This window comes from Octopus bimaculoides, chromosome 1, assembly GCF_046866305.1.
Source record: "Octopus bimaculoides isolate indiv1 chromosome 1, ASM4686630v1, whole genome shotgun sequence".
NCBI lineage: Eukaryota > Metazoa > Mollusca > Cephalopoda > Octopoda > Octopodidae > Octopus > Octopus bimaculoides.
In genome coordinates, this window is record NC_142928.1 from 139502738 (window position 1) to 139514782 (window position 12045).

At 37.0% G+C, this 12045-nt stretch overlaps 1 long non-coding RNA gene across 1 annotated transcript; it reads right to left on the reverse strand.

Moving 5' to 3' along the window:
- Positions 1-4313: 4313 nt before the first annotated feature.
- Positions 4314-8762, reverse strand: LOC149137772 (uncharacterized). Its single transcript, XR_016239250.1, has 3 exons — positions 8442-8762; positions 5452-5592; positions 4314-5336 (listed from the first exon to the last, which is right to left on the reverse strand). It is a non-coding gene; the product is annotated as an uncharacterized LOC149137772 (long non-coding RNA).
- Between the last annotated feature and the right edge of the window lie 3283 nt (positions 8763-12045).

A 12045-nucleotide genomic window follows, 5' to 3' on the forward strand; every position in this document is an offset into this window, starting at 1 on the left:
TACATAGGTACTATCTCGGATCTATTTTAAAACGGGGGCGCCAGTATTTTCTTAACGAAACACTAACGAAACACTTTGAAACTTGGGACACTGGTAGAATGTGTCATATAAAACATCTTTTACTCTTAGTCTTCTTAACAAAAAAAAAAGGAATTCGTAAGTTATTCCATGTTAAAGTTGTCGTATTTCTGTAATTTCAACCAATCACTGACGTCCATTCAGCCGAATACATTAAGTGCTGGGCGGTCATAAAAATGTTATTCCCTGTGACATATTTCATCCGGTTTAATCGTAATTTATACGCATATATTGTTTATATAATAAATTACGCTGTGCGTATCTATGTGTGTAACAATTTTAGAGTTCGGATTCTCGAGTTAGGGTTAGGGTTAGGGTTACGGTTACGGTTAACAGTCTAGTTAGGGTTAGTGTTAGGGTTAGGGGATTAATACGACATACACCGTTACAGCGCTAACTGTTTTCAACTGAATAGACGTCAGTGATTAGTAGAAATTATCGAAATAAGACAATTTTTTACATGAAATAAATTCAAATACAAAAATATTTTTCTGTTCTATAACACAAAATAGATAAGTACACGAAGTTTGAAAGTCTTTCGGTGCCAAAAACACTACATAAAACATAAATGAAAACTGGCGCCCCCGTTTTAAAATAGATCCACTATCTCTTACGCACTACGCCAATGGCATCAGTCTATCGGCATTAGAGGCCCGGGAAATATTATCGTAACCGTCGCTCTCTCCTTCTGACTTAAACATAGAAAAGGTAACGATTATTTCCACCTCACTGGGAGTGTTATTTTGATCTATTATATTTTTTGCTTCATTACATTTAAAACGTTAGAAGCAAAGAAGGCAGCGAACGGCATTTCGTTCGTCTTTACATTTTGAGATCAAAATCCACCGAGGACAGCTTCGTCTTTCCTCATTTCGGGGTCGATAAAATAAGTACCAGTTGATCACTGGGGTTGATGTAATCGACTTATCCCCTCTCCCGAAATTGCTGGCCTAGTGTATGTTTGCACCAAACTTAGCATTTGGTTTCATGTAAAACGTGTTACTGGTTATTTCCCCCTACTTGCTCTTATGTTAGTCTGGAGTGTAAGGCGGTAAGCTGGTAGAATCGTTTACGCGCCGTACAAAATGCTTACGGTATTTCTTCAGGCTCCTTACGTTCAGAGTTCAAATGTCGTCGAGGTCGACTTTCCTATTTACCTCTTCGGGGTCGATAAAAAAAAAAAGGAGTCATTTGAACACTGGAGTCAATGTAATCGACAAACAGTTGCTGGCTTTGTGCCAAAATTTCAAAGGGTATTAATCTATAGAGTGGCAACGGACCGAGCTGGTGATCAGAAAGCTAACAATTATTGTCCCATGACCAAAACAACTAACTATGAAATGGCCATGACTATCAAGTTATAAACAGCTACCATAGATTCGTACAGTTCGACATTGTAATCAGTGTAAGCAGAGTTGTTGTTGATTAACCACAGATAGACCAAAATTCAATACACTCAAGGAGTGACCATCCAACTTCTTTATCGATATATTCTCTCTAAGACTACAATATCCAATGTGTTCTTTCTTTTTTAAAGACGATAAGATATTATTTGAGATAACATCTTATTAATTCTTGTCTGTTGGACGGTCATGTAGTAGTTTGTTCCTTCATTATCTCGTAAGAATGGATTTAAGTAATCGTTTCTACTATAGGTACAAGGCCTGAAATTTTGAGGGCGGGGACTAGTCGATTACACAGACCCCAGTGTTTCACTGGTACTTAATTTATCGACCCCGAAAAGATGAAAGGCAAAGTCGATCTCGACGGAATTTGAACTCATAAATACCGCTAAGTTTTTCGCCCGGCGTGCTAACAATTCTGCCACCTCGCCGCCTTAATGGATTTGAGTAATTTTTCGGTAGGTCTTAGGGCTAACTTCATATTCTCCTACGAGAGTCGACTGGGTGTTCGTGAGATTAATTTGCTTCTGCTATCTTCCTCTTGATAATGGTTTCAAATTTTAGCACCAAGCCAGCAATTTCGGGAGAGCAGGTAAGTCGATTGCATCGATCCCAGTGCTCAACTGGTACTTATTTTTATCGACCCCGTAAAGATGAAAGGTAAAGTCGACCTTGGCAGAATTTGAACTCAGAACGTCAAGTCGGAAGAAACGCCACTAAGCATTTTCTTCCTCTAGATATAGACACATACACTGCTCAAAGATGAAAACTTCCAATGAAACCCTAATTATTCGAAATCAATAGATAACTATTACTACTACTACTACTACTACTACTACTACTACTACAACCACCGCCACCATCACGACCACTACCACCACTATACTAGTATGAGCCAACAGGTGAGCCTCTGAGCAGACGATCAACCCGCTAAAATAGCAGCCAAATATTTCTCAGATTACATTCCTCACTCTTAAAAAAGGAAGGGCTTACTGGCTTACATCGTTCCATTTACCTCCATAAAGATGAGATGGTCACGGCTGGAAAACTGTTGATCATAGGTCTTGCTCAGGGTTGACCAAAACACTACTACTATAACTACTTCTACTGCTAAGAAGCTTATATGAGGTGGAAGACCCACTCACCGAAAAAATCACAACGTACCGTCTTAAGAAAGGGTTGAGGTGAAACACGCATTAGGCAAGGTATTCTGAGACAAAAGACAGGCAGATTTGATGATGGATCAGGACTAACCTAGGGCTAAACAACAACACCAACGACAACAAAAACAACTACTACCACCACTACCACTACCACTACTACTACTACTACTACTGTATTTAATGGAACTCGTATAGAAAATCGTGATTTTCAAATATTTTCCCGAAGGATAAGCAATGTGAATGAATTGGAAATCGAAACCAGGTGACAGATATTCTGTTGGTCACGATATTACTGCAACCTTATACCTGCCCACACAATACGATACATTTACGAAGTTTCAGATTCGTTGGGTGTTGTGGCTCTTTATGTATTCCTTAGGAGCAGTATTATTGATTTCATTCCTTCTTACATCAGCAAATGTAATTCAGTAATGTTGCTCACTTTTACATCAACAAAATCTTCCTCTACTTCTAAATAATCCGCTGCAAAAGTAATTAACATTAAAAAAATGTTTTAATTACGCTCTTCAACAGGTTATGTGTGGTTAAAACGTTTGTCTTACAATCTTGTGATCAGAGGTTCGACGTAACAGCATAGCCTGCTACCGAAACTTCTTCACGGTGCAGCACATTGGCCATTTTTATTCCTCTACTCTTCTAACTTGATCAGAGCGCGGCACATTGGGCATGAAGTATTTTCTACTCTTCTATCCTAATCAAGTAAGAACGTGGCACATTTGGCATCATGTTTTCTCTACTCTTCTATCTTCCCAACATCGTTGCACATTGGGCATATATTGTTTTCAACTCTTCTAACTTCGTAAGAGCTTAGCACATTAGGCTTATCGTGTTTTCTGCCCCTCTACCCAAACATCAGTTTTCGTAATATCTCAAATCAATCTTAAAAGTTTTCGATTATAAAGTTTTTGCAGATCCTTGGCGACAAAATATGTGGGAAAATACGGAAACGGAGATACATGTATGGATCAAAACAGTTTGATTCAAATTCGTTGGTACATACATACGTACTGGAAGAAACAAAAATGCCTGGTATTTTATTATAGAATCAACATATATTTTGTTTTTGTTTTTAACGTGTGTTGGTCAATAAGTTTTTGTTTAAATGGAATACCAAAAAATAAGGTTCACGGGATGGAAATCCCCACAACAATGTTTTATTCGAACCCTGACTCAGTTGTATTAAAATATTAATATAATTACTATTATTATTTTCTTAATTTTGAAATATCACTAGCTCGGCTGTGTGGCTAAGAAACTTCCTTTGACATCCCTACTGCACAGCACCTTAGGCAAGTGCCTTTTACTACAGTGCTGGATCAACCAGACTCTGTGAGTGAATTTGGTATATGAAAACTGTGTGGAAGCCTGCTGTAAATGTATATAAATGTATGCGCGTGTCATTGAAATTGTGTGTATTCCCCTCACACACTATAACAACCGGTTTAAAAACAAGTACTAGTGTAAATTTGCTCGACTATACGCTTCAAAACGGTGCCCAGTGTATTCTCAGTGCAACGACTGAAACATGCAAAAGAAAAAACATGAAAGATAGCATTCGCTCAGAATTAGAGCCCGGATAGAATTGTAACATTAGTTCTGATTAGTCAAATCAAAACATCAGTTCAGTCGAATCGTTTCTGCTGGTAGGAACGGTATTGAGTGCTTTTGCGGCTGCAACTGAGAGAGCTTTCTATCAAACTTTGGTCTTCTTAAACACTATAAATGTTCATTTATACATCTTCGTTCTCTCTCAAAGGACTCGTACTTAGCTGAACTATATGTGTGTGTGTGTGTGTGTGTGTGTGTGTATACGAGAGAGTGAACAAACGAAATAAAAGCACTCAATAATTTATTGGGAGTTACATGTATGGATCAAAACAGTTTGATTCAAATTCGTTGGTGCTCTTGAGTTTCAAGCGTGATGCTAGTTGTCAGCCATTTTGAATTTGAATGACAGAAGTTGACAATTATTACCGTAAGATGGGCTCCAGTATTACAATCCAGTATATATCAGGGCGTACCGAAAAGAAGCTGGAATTTTGCAATATTATTTTATTCACGTAGTTTTACATGTTTACACTTTTATCGCCTGCAAAGTATTCTCCATTTGAAGTAATGCATCGGTCCAGACGCATTTCCACTGTTCCAAGCAGTGCTGGAACTCTTGCGAAGTGTTGCCTCTTAACGCTCCGTCGCTTTTTGTTTTCACCTCTATCATATCTGCAAATTTCGTAGCACCAACTTTCGTTGCCAGTGATGGCCTCCGAAAAAAAGGACCGAATCAACATCCAACTGCTCTTTCAGTTCACGACACGTATTTACTTGTGACTGTTTTTGATCTTCCGTGAGCAAGTGAGGCACACATTTTGCTGCAACTCTTTTCCTTCGCAATTCCTCGCTCAAAACTCGCTGGCAGGAGCTACAGAACACAGCAGTCATATCAACAAGTTCGTCAATTGCTCGGTAGAGGTCCTCCAAGATCAGTGCATGGAATTTCGTGATGTTTCCGTTCGTTCGGGAGGTCGACGGTCGCCCTAAACGAGATGGGTTCTCAAGCGACAGGTGACCATTTCTAAAGCGTGAAAAACCACTCGTTAATTTGTGTTTTGCTCATGGTAGCGGCTTTGCAAGCTATTTGAAGCATGACAACTGTTTCGGCTGCTGTTTTCCACTACAAAAAAAAAACAAAAAAAAAAACAGAATTTCACGGAAGCACACTATTCCTTCGTTTCAGCCTTCGCAAAAATCGATGAAGAGGGGAGAAGCACTGCAAAACAAAGACTCACCTAGTGGCAGTAGATCATACTGGACAACGTCGGTCGGCAAACTGATGCCTGAGGGTCATATCAAGTGGCTTGTAGCATCGGAAGCCTGAACTACAACGGGCTTGACCCACAGAGAACGTTTCCGGTTACTTTTGGGTACCCCTGGGTAGTTGTTGTAGTTGTAGTGATGTGAGATACATATTAGAGTTAAAAATTCTAAAAAATTTGTTTACAGAATTTTTATATAACAAATATATACAATATTATTTGATTCTCTGTCTAAAGAATTTCTGATAGGAAAGTTCCTAGATATTTATCTAACATGTACAATTTTGTGATTTCTATTAGCAAATGAAATATTTGTAATGGTGAATAAATAATATCAAATAATTTTCCACCTTCTAAAATAGCATATATATATATATTTCTTTATTGCCCACAGGGGGCTAAACACGGAGAGGACAAACAAAGGGATTAAGTCGATTACATCAATTCCAGTGTGTAACTGGTACTTATTTAATCGACCCGAAAGGATAAAAGGCAAAGTCGACCTCGGCAGAATTTGAACTCAGAACGTAACGGCAGACGAAATATATATATATATATATATATATATATATATATATATATATATATATATATATTTATATATATATATATGTATATATGTATGTATATATGTATGTACGTATGTATGTACGTATGTATGTATGTATGTGTATATGTATGTATATATGTATACATATATATATATATATGTATATATATATGTATACATATATATATATATGTATATATATATGTATGTATATATATATATATATATATATATATATATATATATATATATATATATATATATATTTATATATATATATATATATAGTTAAAAAAAACAATAACAAAAAAACAAAAAAACAACAAAGTGAGGACGTGATATGGATAGTATTATTGGACGCTCAGGAAAGGAAAAAAAACAATGAATAAGTTCTCACACATCTCAGAACACAAACTTTACTAATACCTCATATCCCTTCCTTTCTTACTTGTTAATAAAATTCTCATAATGTAAATATACTCCTTTATCTATTTATTTTAGCCTACATTATGGGTTAGGTTTTTTGAAATATCTATCCCCTCTATAATCCGTGAGTTCTAGTTATCCCGACTCGTAAACCGGGCGGGTTTCATAGCCTGGTGTTATTTGATACACAGGATGGTAACAAATAGACTGGAAAGATGCTCTACTTTTTAAATGAAGCTAATTAAGATAGAGGGAAAGAGCCCGTTATTTCTCAGACTGGTGAAATTGAAAAGGCTGAATATTTATAGGCCAACGTCTGCAGGAAAGATGCGGATGACGAAGGAATTACAGTAGGTTGTGTTTCTGAGGTGAAATAATTTCACAGAATAATCAGATACGGGAACAGGGAGTTGAGGAGAGAAGAGGGAAGGGGTTGAATAATTCTTATGTGCCATAAGTCATGTAGATACCTATCTCTGAGAAGTAGTAGCTGTTGTAACAGTAATGGATATCCGTCGGTTTCGACGTGAGTATTCAGTTATTCGATCAACTGAATTAACTTTGCATTGAATTAATATTTATTTTTAATTTTTCTTGGGCCCAAGGACTCATAACGCCAGTTGCCCGCTTTCCATGGTGTATAAGCGATTGAGTTACAGCAGTCCCGCCTAACGAGACGCAGGTCCGTTGCAGGATTCAAGGCCAGCAATTGTGAAACATGTGGACAAGTTGATTACATCGATTCCAGTACTTCACAGAAAAGGATGAAAGGCAAAGTTCGCCTCGGCGAGGTTTGAACTCTCAGAATGCAAAGAGCCAACAGAAAGCATTTTGTCCGCCGTGCTAATTATTTTGCCTGTTTGCCGCCTTTTCATTGTAATAGTAACTGAACATTACAGAAACGCTAGTACCTTTAATTAGCGTATCTCTCTGACAGAATCAATGTGATATATTGTATGACAAGGCTGAATCTGTGAATTACAGGTACACTCCAACAAGCTTCCTACTTTTACTCCCAAGGTGTGAATCACGTCTAGGCTATAGTAAAAGACGCTTGCCCAAAATATCACGGAGTGAGATCGACCTCAGAACCGTAAGGTTACGAAAAAAATGTCTTAACTTTTCATTATTACTGCATCGGTGGAACCAATTGTCGTACTGAAATAGTATGTCCCTGTGAACGAACTGCTGAGCTTCAGCTTTTACCAGGATTGAATAAATCTATAATCGAAAGTCAATTTTCCTTTGACAATAATGATTTTTATTGAGTTATGTTGGACTACATTATCAAGTGTGTCATTTCTATTCCAAGATGGTAGTAATTGCTTTGAGAAAAATTTGGCTACTACAACCAGCAGCTCGAGCGACAACACTGAGGTCACCTTGTTGGATTCGAAGCTAGTTAGTTGTGTTGGTGTGTAGATCGTTAGCAAACAGGGGAATGGTCTTTCGTTTCAATTGCAATTTAGAACCTTTGTATGTGAAGCAGCAGCATTGTTCAAGGTAAATAAGCAGTTTACTAATATACACAGAAAGAACAATCTCGAAACACAGTGCCTTAAACAGAAGGTTTTGATTTTGTTGAGGTAGTGAAGGTGGTCGTCGTGATAGTGGGTTGCTGGAGAAGCTATTTGAATGCGCAATATTTCTTTAAAATCTTTTAATAGAAATGTTTGTTATATTTACACACACACACACAAGAAAAAGAAAACATTTATGATGAGATATCCAGCTTCATTTCAAGTTTATTTCTACACTAAATAATGTGGTCATTTCTATCTCTAAACTTGCAAAATTACTGAAAAATCAACTAAAACGTTAATATTGTAACCAAGTCAAAATAGAGGACTGAGTAATTATAATAGAAATTCAGCTCACGCCAGCGTAACTGCTAAAGTAAACATAAGATAAAATCTGGTATTATTCTTATGGCAAGGTCATAAAATGGAGCGTTGTATATTCAACAAACTCTAATAGTGTACATTACCTCATCCTTTTCAATGCAGTATTCAACTAAAAACCTTTATGCTTTTTTGGCTAAGTTTCACCGAGATCGAATTTGCCGTCACTCTTCTCCGTACCCATAAATTCCTTTCTACAATAGGCACATGGCTTGAAACTTTGGGGAAGGAGGCAAATCAATTATATCGACCCGAATGCACGACCGGTACTTATTTCATCAACACCCAACGAATGAAAGGCAAAGTCAACCTTGGCGGAATTTGAACTCAGAATATAAGGACGGGCGATTTGTATCAGGTGTTACTTTAGTGTTTCGTCTACTGTATAGAATATACGCAATGTATGTTTTGTTATAATATTTCTGGGTGGTATTTGTGTTTCGTATATGATGTGTGCTTGGTGTTATGTGAATTAGAATCAGGTGGTGATTGTTTCGAATATATGCCGTTTGGGTTGTGTTATGTTAATGGGTGGCCACTGTATAGAATGTAATTTGTGATATGTCAGATATCAATTATAGAAAAGTATGTGGCGTGTTATTCCATTCGGTGGGGATTGTATAGAGCATGAATTCTGTTATAATATTTAGTGGAGATTCTCTTAGTATGCGTGTTGTAAGGATAGGTTTTTTGTTTGTTTTTACGTTTTATTTAGCGTATTATCTTACCGTGTTTTTCTGATTGTGACAGGTTTGACTCTTTTAGGATCAATCCCAGAGTAACTCAATACTAGGAAGATTAGATAATTCGATCAGATGATATCGGTGCTACTCTATTGGGTGGTGCTTTTATAGGGTATATGTTTTGTGAAGAGAGGCGGTGAGTTGGCAGAGTCGTTGGCTAGAATGCTTCTAAACGATCTGAGTTCGTAACACTAATTTCAGCTTCGTCATCTGAACTTGATAATAAAAAAAGTGCTTATCAGGGTTAATAGATAAGCAGAATTGTTGCAGAGTTGGGTGACATATTTTGTAGTAATTGTTTTGTCTGCTTGCATTTTGCCAGCAACGACCTGTGATGAAACTGGTTTCCACCCAAGTTGCTTGCCTTTACCTTGAAAAAGAAAAAAAAAAACAGATATGGCGTAAAGATATGAGATATGCATGAATGAGAAATTGCTGGTCTTTCTCAGAACATCTGGTTGCGCCTGCATATTCATGCGTTGATGCATGCTCAACATTGACCTACGGAAGCCCGACATATCTACAGAAAGTGTACAGGCCAATCAAATTGAAATTCTTTTGCGTTAGATGCAGGATATGACTTGGTCTGTGTATTGCATCATGAGATTTCTATGATTTTGGTCATATTTTATATTTACCATTATTTAGTGCTTCAACAATAATTGTTAATGTATTAATTTACATGCTCTACGTCGTGTATATTTTTTTTCAATTTCAAGATCCATCTCTATCAGCTAATAACGTTCTTATTAGGCGGGTTTGGGATCTCTGTCAGTTACCTTAAACATTCAGACATTTTTGCTGGAGCTAAAACAACAGTAACATTGACCTTTATAAAACTGCCACATTCTGTTGGCACATAAACATTACTATTTACTATTATATTTACATAATTGTTCCTGGCTGGGCATTTGTATTGTGCAATTAAACTCAGGCTTCAGTGTCTGCCGTTAGCTCAGAAACATTTTGAGTAATTATATAATCTTTAGTTTCTGTCGAGTATTTACGAATATCGGTCTTGGAATAGTTTTCCTTTTTGTTTTTGCCTCTTCAGTAGACGTTGGAGTCCCATTACAATTTTTGTCTTTTGTTGCCAAACATTTCTGTTCTTTTTTTCCATTATTTAAATCTTTTCATCGGTGTAGCCAGATTTTATTTTATTTTCATTTTATCGTTTCATCACACACACACACACACTTATGAGTAAGACTGAGGAGTGATAACAACCAAATATACAATCCAATTCGTGTCGATTTCATTCTATAAGCGCATTACCAAACTCACAGAGATCAGCGTGCCGCTTCATAGCAATCAGGTCAGAGCGGAAGGTATGGTAGTAAAAAAGCCGTAAGAATCAAAGTAACAACAACAGCAGCAGCAGCAGCAACGATGAATGCAACAGCAGCAGCAACGACAACAACAATCACAATAATTACTGACTCAGCATGAGAAATATGGACCCAAATGATAAAAAAAGTAAACAAATGGCGCAGGAGTGGCTGTGTGGTAAGTAGCTTGCTTACCAACAACATGGTTCCGGGTTCAGTCCCACTGCGTGGCATCTTGGGCAAATGTCTTCTACTATAGCATCGGGCCGACCAAAGCCTTGTGAGTGGATTTGGTAGACGGAAACTGAAAGAAGCCCTTCGTATATATGTATATATATATATATATATATATATATATATATATATATATATATATATATATATATATGTGTGTGTGTGTGTGTGTGTGTGTGTGTGTGTGTTTGTGTGTCTGTGTTTGTCCCCCTAGCATTGCTTGACAAACGATGCTGGTGTGTTTATGTCCCCGTCACTTAGCGGTTCGGCAAAAGAGACCGATAGAATAAGTACTAGGCTTACAAAGAATAAGTCCCGGGGTCGATTTGCTCGACTAAAGGCGGTGCTCCAGCATGGCCGCAGTCAAATGACTGAAACAAGTAAAAAAAAAAGTGTAAATGAAGGACGTACTGTTATAAGGATCTCTCGTATGTGCAGCAGATGTTACATGTGATTGTTACACAGAACATGTATTGTTGAAATAATATGAAACAATATACATGAACAAAACTGAAATGAGGATAAAAGGCAAACAAAGTAAGACGGAATGAACTTATAAATGCATATAAATGAATGGTAGAAGATAATTAGAAACAGGTCCACCCCAGAGTAGAAGAGAGTCCTTAAAGACCTTGATAACATACATGAGATTTTTCTTTTTTTAAAAATGCAAAAGGATAAGACTAGTTATCGAGACGGCAAGCTCAAACATTGCATCTGTTGCAGAATTGACAATCTAAAGGATTTTCTGCACCACAGAGAACAAAGAGAAGAGCGTATCTCTGTTTTGCACCGTTACTAACATGCAATCTGATGACAGCAGCAACAAAAGCCACGATAACAGCTGTGACATTAGCGTCAAATACAACAATTGTAGTACTTTGTTAGAGGATAAGGACATTAGTAGACTCCGTTCAGCAATAAAAACCAGCCATGGATAACATAGTTAATCAGAAATAAGACACCCGATGACGGTCCAGCGATCAAAACGACTGAAACTTAATACGCCTGTGATCTCAATGTTTTAAGTATACATAGAACCCAGGGAAAAATCATCTTCAGAACAAGACTCATTTAGATAATAAAGTAAAGAGTAAATTAGTGAAGGAAATTAATCGGCAATTAGTCAAAAGTCGACGGCAATTAGTCAAAAGTTGAATAAATTTGTATGCCGTGAGAAAGAAGAGATAAGTATCACATAAAATAAGAATAAAAATAAATAGATAAATAAATTAAGTTACACGTTTGTGCTTCAGAGCAAAACTAATGAACATTTCCAGCTAATGAAGGACCAATAACTGGTCGATTGATTTGCTAAAAATAGCTGGCATATTTCCCTCAAACCACTCGCTATCATCGTCAGAATGATGAATTTACTTTTAAAT